Below are 11,678 nucleotides of genomic sequence, written 5' to 3' on the forward strand. Positions count from 1 at the left end.
TTAAAAATAGACCCCTTGGCTGTGAACAGCTGGATTACATGGAAATTCCAATTCCAGACATTGGCTCATCACAACGATTTAAGAAAAGACGAAATCTTCATTCTTGACCTAAAAATATAACATTTCCCATTTTTGGTGAATAGGGCATATATTTGACCTTTATTGTTACAGTTACCAATATAGAAATGGGCATAACACATCTCTCACAAATCAATATGTAATAGTCCAATCGAGTGTAACCAATATCTATAGTATTCATGATGGTGGGAAGATTGCTAAAGCTGTTGGAATTCATAAAATTCAACGCTTCAGAATTTTGGGCAGTACATTGCTTTATCTATTTCTGGACAGAGGGAATGAGTAATTTTGGAGCCCAGGCCACAATTTCCTGTTAATAATGCAATACATTTCTATTCAATCCTTGGGCTATGATCCCACCCGAGAAATTGTAAAACAATTGAAGTAGATAATGTTTATGCAGTGAAGCATCTTTGATTCTTTAGTTGTAAGACACAAGAACAAAAACACACAACATAATTAATTTGCAGCGAGCGGAAACTGAATATTAATTTATATAAAAAATTTAAAATAGGACAAAATGCTACAGCATATCAAATTACATATTTTATTAATTTCAATATATAGATAGATATGGAACTCAGCAGAATACTCTCAATTAAATTTGAGAGGTAACTTTATTTATAGTTGCAGAATAAGAATAGGATAAGACAAAGATAAAGATAGATAGAGATTGGAATAAGACAAGGTACGGAGAGGATTACAAAAGATAAGAGCAGATAAAAGATAATATGAGATAAGGACAAAAAAGAGAGACAATTTTATCAATGTGGAAGAGATAAAATAACATTTTCCGTGACTCCTCCTTAACTTCAACTATTAATAGCTTAACACTACTAATACCTGGACTTTTTTGTATATACTGACAATTTTCCTTTGGGAAATATTTCGATCTGCAAAATCAAAGGTAATTTCTCCTTAGTCTTTCTGGGTGGGCTGTTTCTGTTTCCTTTTCCAATCTGTTTCTTTTTGGACACCGTTTGGTGTTTCTGCTAGTGGATGTTGTCCTTTTTGTATGCTTTCAGTCCCTTAGACCTTGTGGTCTCCTGTTGGACATTAATAAATTTATCTTACTTCCATTTTAGACTAATTCTCCGAGTTTAATCAACATTTGATCCTTGATCTTTATTTCCTGAGTTTTGCTCCTGTTGCAGTGGATGTTTAATTGCAATTTTACATTCTAAATGTTCTTTTAGTACATCTTTATCATACCTATATTGCCAAATAAAAATGTCTTTATCAGATTGAATAACTTAAATTCCTACATATCAATTGATAAGAAGTATTCACCAACCATAAATCTGAAAATCTTTCATGGCAATTCAATAAACAAGCTATAGTAACAACTTCATCACTTAAACTAGCATTTGTACGTGCAACAATGGCAGCATTGTTGCACAATCAAAAGAAACCAACAGCAATCTTCTGTGGCCACAAGTCAGTGATTTCATTATCAAAGAATCATGTTTTTCACAAAAGGAGCAAGCATACTGATACAAAGTATCACATCATCCAAAAATTAGTCAATAATGGAGAAATTTATCTTAGATTTTGTTGATCTAAAAATCAATTAACAGATATTTTTACTAAAGCATTACCAAAAGAGGATTTTGAGCATCTAGAAAAAAGTCTTAAGTATTAGCAATATTGAAGTAATTGGTGGTCAAAATTAAAAAAATGTTATTTAATTTTTCTCATATTGATAAAATTATTTATGTTCCTTATCCCTGTTATTATCTTCTCTTATTTTATCTATCCTTTTCCTATCTTATCTTATCCTTATCCTTATGTACCCTTACCTTTATCAAAGGACATCTTTATGTAAAATACCAATTAAGTCAACAACATAATATAAATTCAACATATTGCTGCTGCAGCATCATATCAATTGATTGATAACAGTTTCAAGGGTAGATATAAAATTCCACAAAATACTTCCAATATCACGTATCTATATTGGATTCTCATTGAAAATTACGATGCAAGGCAACTATATTTATGGTCGCAGAATAAGACTAGGGTAAGAATAATAATTAAAAGGATGTAGGAAAAAGATACAATTAAGGATGGAAATGTATTAAGGTAAGAAAGAAGGAATAGAAGGAGGATAAGATAAAGATAAAGGACCAAAACAATCTTATCGACGAAAGAGATATTAAATAAGATTTTCCAACAAGGCAGATGTTGATACTGAAACAGCTAAAACAAATAGCAAAGAAATTCAAGTCTTGGTGCAACAATCAAGTGCTTGTGGTATTAGGCAGTAGAAGGCACAAAGAAAGCTTTACAATGTTCACGATGGAAACACCATCAAGGTGGTTGCCAAAAAGGTCCATTGCTTGAGACATTGCAATATTACTCCTCTCGCGGCAAAAATCCCTGCAGAGAAAACCTTTAAAAATAAGATTTAATGATGGAATAACTTCATTAAGAAAATTTTCTACTAGATTATTATAAACAAAAGTTCTAGGTCTTTGAAGGTTCTCTGGGGTTATAATGTCAGGGATTACTGGATTCTTGACTATTTTAATATCACCCTCCCTATTATGTAGAAAAGTGTCGATTTTGTGGATTGTACTCAGCAAATTAAAGACAAACTCGTTTTTGAGTGTAATAGTAGGTTGGTGATGTTTTCCTATAAGGAAGATGGATTGAATTTGGACAAAATCAAAATCTGGAGATTATTCTGTCAATGATGGGTATAATTCTTTAGTGCCTAGGACTTCTGCTTCTGATTGGCCTGTATTAATGCTTTCAGTCCCTTAGACCTTTGTGGTCTCCTGTTGAACATTAATAAATTTATCTTATCTCCATTTTAGAATAATTCTTGGAGTTCATCTTCTGTGGCCTTAAGATGGCTGTTCTAACTGGAAAGCGGTTGGATAAAGTGGAAATTACTGCTGTCTTCCCTTGTGTTTTCTGTGGCTATTTTCTTGAATCATTTGATCATTTATTCTTGCTTTGCCCATTTGCACAGCAATGTTGATACTGGTTATTTCACAAACTTGGATGGCAATCTCGCTTCTGCTCTTTGTTACCTCTCCAATTTCAGAGTTTGTCGTTGCTATTTCGATCATCCACATTTGCGTGTTTGTGGGATATTAATCCTTCTCTCCTTTGGAATATTTGGTTGGAAAGACATAACAGGATCTTTAGGAACAATATTAGTGATTCCTCTGATGAGAAAAATATTTCAGAAGTTGCTCTTAGTTATCTCTATAACACTATGGACACTAAAAGATCTTTCCTTGTTGGGACAACAAAATTTTGAAATCTTGACCATTAATGCACAAGTTTCGTTTTCGTGATCCTGGATCAGTCTCTTCTGTTCAATCTGTAAACAAACATAATTGTGTTACAAAAAAATCTTTCTGAGAATATGTTTTAATTGAGCTTTGATGAAGCTTCTTGGGGGAATCCAAGGAAATGTGGAATTGGAATTGTTATTAGATCAACCTACGGTTCTATTGTTAAGCTTGCTTGTGCCTGCATTGGTACTGGTAATAATAACTTGGCGGAATTCATGGCTCTGAATTATGGTTTAGAGATGGCTCACACATTAAATTTTAATAAGCTCAAGATTGCGGGTGACTCTTTAATAACTTCTGTAACCTCTGGTGAATCTTGTGCCCAGTCATTGCAGTATGTTTTCGAGATTATTTAACTTTGTCTCCAATCTTTCTACTATTATGAAAATCAACATTGCTATAGGGTGAATAATAGTATGGCTGACAGAATGGCTAATTTCGCCCTTGATAAAGGCCTATCTTATTCAGAATTTGATAGTGACCCCACTTCTTCTATGTGATCGATCTTTTGGTCCTTCCCTCTTTGTTGATTAGTCTTGCATCTACCATTAGCATGCTTATTTGTCATTGCTGGGGGTTTCGGGTATGTGATTACATGTGGTAAGAAGTTCTTACTGGTTTCATTAGGATGCTATCACTTACACAAATTTCATGATGTTCTCATTAGCATATATGGTGGTTTTTTATTTACAGGCATTGTGTCATGACTGTTATTGTTATGTTTTAGGATCCATATGCTTCCCTAAGCTGTATCGTTGCCATACTTGTTTTGGTTATGATTGTGTTCATTACATTCTATGCTTGGACCTTTTGTGGACTCGTTGACACGAACAGACTTATACATGGCTCAAAAGGGTTTTCATATAGTGTATACTTTAATGTGAGTTTTAGAATCTAGAACAAGCGAAGTCTTTTGATCTAACAGTGAGCATTTTTTACTATTCTGTTCTAGTTCATTGTAATCTGGTATGCAGGTGATTCATTTTTTATTTATTTATGGAATGAGACCTTTCCAGCTGATTTATTTGGTTTTTTCCAAAATTATGGATGGTGATTTTAGCATCATCTTCTTGGGACAGCCATTGCTTATATATATATATATATATATATATATATATATATATGATGGATTTCCTTCTTTCTTGCTATATCATTCTTTGTGTGTAGAGTTTTCTACTAAGCAAAATGCAGGTCTTCAGATTTGTTTTTCCTTTGGTTCGACGATAAATTACAGATAATTGGCTGGCCTGACAACTTTTGTCGTAGTGGAGGCTATGTATCTACTCTTGCTTCATCCTTGTATCGATGAAATGAATTTCCTCTCATATGAAGATGTTATGCCTGATTAAACTGAAATTGATTAGTATCAGATGTCGTAGTAGGATAAGTATTAAGAAATAGTTGCCGGAAAACTTTGAGAGAGAATTATTCATTATTCATTAGACTGACAGATACCTACAAACTTTGATTCTATATTGCTTGAAAAATCATAATTTCAGTTGTACAAAGCAATTTTTGAGATGCAAAAGATACATATTTCCTTTTTTTGGTCAATGAAAAGTATATGTGATTGCAATTGTTCTCAGACATAAATTTGGAAAAAAAAAATTGGGAAATATCATCAACACCTAGTTTCGATAATCTTTCTTTGCAAGTTCAACGAGTTACTTGTGTGGGACTTCCTCTCAATGCTTGAAAAAAATAGAAACTTCAAAGATATATCTCATAAAAAATAAAATTTCCACTGAAATCTATTTTACTTTACAACTTGTGAATCTGAAAGTTTCTCCCTGTAAAAACCAAAACGATTCTTAATGAAAAGCATATCCCCCTGTAAAAACTAAAACGATTCTTAATGAAAAGCATATCCAGCAGTTATAGATTCCCTTAAACCTCACTTGTGCATGCATAATTAGTAATTGCTATCAACTGGTTCAACTCAATTTTTTTAAGAAGTCAAATTGACTTTGCCATTTGGATAAGGTAGACATAATACATATGGACTTAGCCACACGAAAGCAGCATGGAGAAAACCATACCATTGTTGCAGTGACTGTAAGCATGCGAATTAGAATAACACATAGAAATTGAGACAAACTTTAAAAAATACTCCATCTTTCATACAAACCTTTAGCGTTAGCAAGATTTCAGTAGTTACAATGGAATTGATATTGCATATCACTTTTCAATGTTTTATTGAAGATTTTAAAAAAGTGAACCTTACCATTTTGCAAGTTTGATGCCTATTGCAGGTTGACCACTTCGTAGATGTAACTGAAACCATTTTTCCTATCAAAATGCCAGAACAGTTAAAATAATCCTTTGTACAAATGGTATTACCATATCTATACTCTACAATCAATTTTATCTTTAACTATGGTATAAGCCTACTATAATCTTTTTAAACTCTTAACATTGTATATTCCTTTAAACAAATGGTTTTACGGATTATCCCATCTATCTATACAATCAATTTTGTCTTTGAACATCGCATGTCTCCTCTAAACTCTCTTTAAATTCTAGCGTCGTCTCAAGAGAAAACAAAAGTGACTGAACTCTATGAAAATTTACCAATGTTTTGCCATCACAGTAAAGAGATGGATTGGCCCTGTCACCAGACCATTGTGGCAAAAAACAAAATCTTGTATAACTCTCATTTGTTGGTTCACATAAAATGCGTTCCTTGCAATGGTTGACATACCTGAGACTTCCGAATATAGTAACTTAAAAACCTTGGAATTCATAAGTTTCTGAAATAGAGAACTAAATTAGAACTTCGGTTATTAGACGCCACGCTTGTACATGGTGAATCCGTGGAATCTGGGATATCAGTTAAAAGACGTATCAAGTTTAGATACAAGGGCTTTTGTGATGGAATTGAGAAGCACGGTTCTGGTTTAAATAACAGTGCACAACTTGCACAGAACAATCATAATGCAAATAATCCATGCCTCTGGAATACTCTATAGTAATGTGCAAACAGCCACTTGATCATCATCCATAGAATTCTTCATTGAACCTCTCAAGATATAAATGACAATGCTTTTCCATGCTCTAATTTAAAAAATTAAATGCAAAGTGATAAAATAGATGTTTATAATTAAGGCATGAATTTACGCAAATGATTCTAAAGATTGCAGAGTTCAGTTTTCTTCAACATTTGAATTCTGCGATGAAATTTTTCAAGGTTTCTTCATTCTGCAAATTGCAGGCTTGATGGCTAAATGCCTTTCCCACGGTCAAAATAGACTGGTCCAAAGTTACTATGCCCTTGCAAGGTTGGCAAATTCATTTGTGCAGTGGACAAAATCCTTGAATGAAAAATTGCGTACCTTTTCCTTTGAACTTTGAAGAACCAAAATGCTGTCACTTGCCTGTACTGTTCTTACCTCCACATTATTCAAAAGATATAAGAGCATAGTATAAATGCAATGATCCCAGCAGCTAATATTATTATTTACTAGTAGTAAATACTTCTCCTGCCCCTATTTTAGACATTCTTATAACGAATAAATTTGTGAACCACATAGACAGAGGTTTCCGAATTAAAAGCGATATCAGTGCCATCTGAAGATAACCCTTCTTTTAGGTTTTGGTGTAAAAAATTTGGACCAATTAGATTAGAGTTTAACATGAAGAGTGGTATTGAAATCCTCTTTGGAAAGAACCCTTCTTCTGACTTTGACCGAAAATTTTGTGTACAAAATCAAAACACTCTTACAGTTCTAAGGGACGAAGATTGGAATTGCGCCTAATAAGATATTTGCAGACTCGCTAATTAGAAAGTGCGCTATAGCAGTAGACTAGCAAAGGGATTATTAAAGATATTTAGATGCTCTAGTGATCTCCTACTGTTGCTGGATCTGGATAACTTCACCAAGTTGACAACCAGAATAGTTATTTTCATTACAATTTCACTTACCTCATCCAAGATCTCTTATGATTTCAGAAACGTCTAGAATATGGAAAAGCGGATATCAGCAATAAAGGGATTCAGTATTGCATAATCGATCTGCTATTAGAAATGTTAATGCGTAATGGAAAGCTTGGCCTATGTGGTCCAACAAATTATTCTTTATTTACATGTCCAAAATCGATCAGGTAAAACATTCACTACGGAAAAAATAATGACATTAGTTGATGAAACTATCTATATATAATATGCTCTTTCATCTTGGGAATACTGTGACTTGAAGATCAAATTTTCCAATGGAATTAAATCAGGGCCAACGTTCTTTACAAGGATGGATCCGTACCTGCGAAAGGCATTGATCCAAAAGCAAGTGGCTTCAAAGGTGAGGAGGTTCATCACCAAATAGGCCCCGTCGAAGGTTTCATTTTATCGATTGTGTTGCACTTTCAATGACCTTACTTGGATCAATGGCCTAGCAACACTTGAACTCCTGCCATTCGAGATACTTGAGGCCGTTAAATCTTCTGCTTGCTTTGACTGCACTAGTTTCAAACGAAGAAAATTGTTGGGCATAGCTAGATGTAATCAGTGTGGAGGAAAAAGGGTCCACGGAGGAAGATAGGATATCCAATATACTCATCTTTAACAGACTTATGAAGGGAACTTCTGTATAATTACAGGTGGGAGGGCTATACATGTGAACATTAGAACGCCCCTTAAAACAAGCAAAAAGTGTTGGACTTAAAAAACCACTGCAGTCAGTCAGCGGGACATCTATGCTCCTGTAGTTGGTATACTACAGAAGGAAAGTAGGGTATCCATGCTCATCAAGGAGGACTTGGTCTATCTATCTCCTCCAACACCAAATAACATAGGCAAACAACCCACTTTAGGGCATGTGAGCCAAGTGAGGAAAGAATAGAGATAGAGGTGGAGGCAATACACAGTGGAAGAAAATCCAGAATAATAGATGACGATAAAAGACAGAGAAAGTACCCAGTGGAAGACAAATCCATCGTATCGGATAAGGATAAGAGGGAGACGCGATACACCTCCAGGCTAATTGAATCTACTTTTTAAAAAGAAAGGCAAAAATGGATCCCACCGAGGAACCCGATAAAATCGTATGGTATCCTATCCTTTTCAGTTCCGGCTGAAAACCTAATTTTATCGTGTCCTATCCTTTTCGGTTCCGGCTGAAAACCTAACTTTTTCAGCGGCTGCCATTTGCAAGCTCGAGAGAAGGAAAAAGTAATTTTGTACATCTTTATCATTTTTCAAAGATGCCGATTGTCATTATTGTGGTAAATAAGCTGGCTGTATGGTCGCATTTCTTTTTTAACTATAAACCATTGCAACCCCAAAAAGTGTTAACTATAAACCATTGCAACCCCAAAAAGTGTAATAGATATTGTAAGGGGTGGGTGCTTCGCATAAGGGGAAGGGCTGCTTTTGGGTTGAGACAGAGGTCTTTAAGGGAGTTGCTGACTGTACAGACAGTTTCTCATGCGGAGTGGGCTGGGCACTAATAGCTATTATAGGGGGAAGAAGAGTACCTCGACCGTTCTGAAACAAACGTCTACATGTGATTGCTTTTATTCTCCAAGGCAAAGTGTCATGGTGCAGAAATGCAAGGAGGCACACAATAGCTATCAGTGAGCAGAGTGTTCTAAGATTGTAGTGTGGTGATGTGAAGTAGAGTAGAGATAGTGAAGTGCTAAGGTGCAGTGTGACTTGGGCTCCCCATCTGGGGGAGGCCTGGGTCTTATCCGTGTAAGCCAGCCAGGGTTCAAGAGAGAGCCAGGGTTGCCTCGGCAAGTTCCAATGACACAGGGTGTTGGGGGTGTGGAATCTACGTGAGGAGCAACAACCAGGGTTGGGTGAGGTGCATGTGGAGTGTGCCAGTGTTCTAAGAGTGGATGCACAACTAGGGGTGGGAACTTGTATTGGGTGCTAGGGAAGGCACTCGGGTAGTGATCAACACCATAGTTGAAATTGATGTAGAACAGGCCAAGGGCCATTGTGATAATCAATAAAGCTACTTGTTACCCCAAGATACTGTGTTCATTGTGTGTTGAGTTATATTCCGCTGTGCAAGTTATTTTGTATTGTGCTGACCAAGGTGTGTGCAGGAGTTGAGCTAGGGGAGTTTGGAAACAGGGGTAGTCTGGGATCGTCCCATTTGGGGGAGATCGCCAGTGCCGCACGAGGTAAAAACCTAGCCCCGTGACAGATATACTGATAGGAATGTATGAAATAAAGTTTTAACAAGAGCTCTTTGAGCTTTATTATGTGGGAGGTTGCTAATGCCCTCATAGCAAGTGTGGAGAAATTTCGTAACGCGTATGATGCAGATTCATTTCGAGGTTCTTCCAGTACATTCCATGCGGATGGTGGAGGGAATGTACCTTGCCTAGTAGTACAAAGAAGTCAGATACAGGTATCCTCCATCTAAATTGTATAGTTGGCCAATTTTCAAAAAATTGAAAATATCATAGATTTTTCTAAAAATTTGATCTTGATCTTCATAGTTTGTAAGTTGATAGATTTGGGGTCCATTTGTTGTGGTTGCTTTGTTCCATTTGCATTGTTTAGGTTGTCTTCTTGTTTCCTATTTTTAGTTTTTTTTTGGATAATTCTCTTTGTTTAATTCTATTTTATATTTTTCAAATATCAATATCAATATGATATTATAAATTATAGTTTGTAACTTAAATTTCTTAATTCTAAAAAGTTTAACCGCTGTAATTTATAGATTATAGTTTGTAACTTAAATTTCTTTATTTTAAAAAGTTTAATAACTGTAATTTGTCTTTCATAAATAAAGAAAGAGCTATATCATCATAGATCACGACATAAAGAACTATTAACTTAAAACAAAATGTTCAAAATAAATTTGCATTGTGGAGGCTTATAAATTTGTAATGGAAGACATCCATCTAGCGTTGAGAATCATATGTGGAGTCAGTGATGATCATTTGACAGAACATTAGCCATGTAGATGATATAGTAGTGCATGAAGGTCGTCTCAGATATTGAAGTCTCAAAATGATTAAATGTGATAATAATTTTTGGAAATCAGTGATATATATTGAAAGAATGATCAAATATCAAATCCAAAAGATGATAAGACATTCATAGGCAAGCAACTTGTAAAGGAGAATGATGGATTGCACCAGCAAAAAATATTAGAAACATACTTTCCGATTAACCATCGCCATTTTAGAAGATATGCATTTTTCCATTATAACAACTATAAGTGAGGATAAGTTGAAGAAGGGCTTAGCAAAACTTAAAGAAGCAATTTGTATAAGGAACTACAATCAAAAGAGAATTTAGATTGTTGTATGATCATTATGGTTTGATGGATGGTTGTAACTTGTTCCAAAGCACTCATAATGACACATCCAGCAAGAATTCGGCAAAGATTCTGAAATGTGGCATTGCACCTGCCTACAATTGTTTCTAAAACCTTTCAATAATTCAATTTTGTGAGTATCCTGCGATCATTGCAACCCATGACGTAACATTTATTTGAGGCATTTTATCAAGCAATTGACACACCTTGTCTATGCTTCCACACTTTGCATAAATGTTTACTAGGGCAATTGCAACTAAATCTGATAAAATTAATCCATCAATTTTTCTCTTTGATGGATGCATTTACCCTGATCTAATTCCATTTTGGCAAAGGCATCAAGGATGCTGGAAAAGGTTGTGGAGTTTGGCTCAATAGCTACCAATTGCATAAATTGCTTGAATGTTTCTAAAGCCCTTTCATCCATTTATGCATTATATTGCAATCATTGTGTTGCATATGGCTTTGAATGTTTCATTGGAGAAACAAGTAGTAGTATCCTTCTTATTTATGGCTCCCTTAATAAATGCCAGTATTGCATGGGCTATCCATCTTGATCTTCATCTAACCCATTAGGTGATTATTGAGTTATTGAATGGTGCTTCAGCAGAGTCCACATTAGTTGATGTAGTGCAAGGCAGGAGAATCCCCAAAGGAGATGCCTCAGCCCCCAACAATATAACCACACAGTGGAAACACAATAGCAAGAAGCAACAATATAAGATCTGATACCAAATTACAATAATTTGTTCATAAAATATAACTAATTACATGCAATATGCCTGGTTGTAAGGCCTTTCGGGTCAAGGCCAAATACAAATAATAATTACAAAATCAGTTCTATAAGGTCCAACAAGATCCAACTTACAAAACCAATCTCAGCTAGTCCAAGTACACAACTAGATAAGAATACCAAGAAGGATGCACACTTGTACCCTCAAGTCCACCAAGAGATCCTCTAGTTCCTAAGTCGCAGCTCTAGCTCTTCAAATTTGCATCTATCCTTCCTTCCATCCCAACT

General features: G+C 35.1%; 1 long non-coding RNA gene across 1 annotated transcript; it reads right to left on the bottom strand.

Moving 5' to 3' along the window:
• Nucleotides 1-658: 658 nt before the first annotated feature.
• Nucleotides 659-8,367, bottom strand: LOC149577991 (uncharacterized). Its single transcript, XR_016364139.1, has 2 exons — nt 5,611-8,367; nt 659-2,457 (listed from the first exon to the last, which is right to left on the bottom strand). It is a non-coding gene; the product is annotated as an uncharacterized LOC149577991 (long non-coding RNA).
• Between the last annotated feature and the right edge of the window lie 3,311 nt (nt 8,368-11,678).

The sequence above is a fragment of the Cupressus sempervirens genome, chromosome 1, assembly GCF_028749045.1.
Source record: "Cupressus sempervirens isolate cs-2001-9-10 chromosome 1, ASM2874904v1, whole genome shotgun sequence".
NCBI lineage: Eukaryota > Viridiplantae > Streptophyta > Pinopsida > Cupressales > Cupressaceae > Cupressus > Cupressus sempervirens.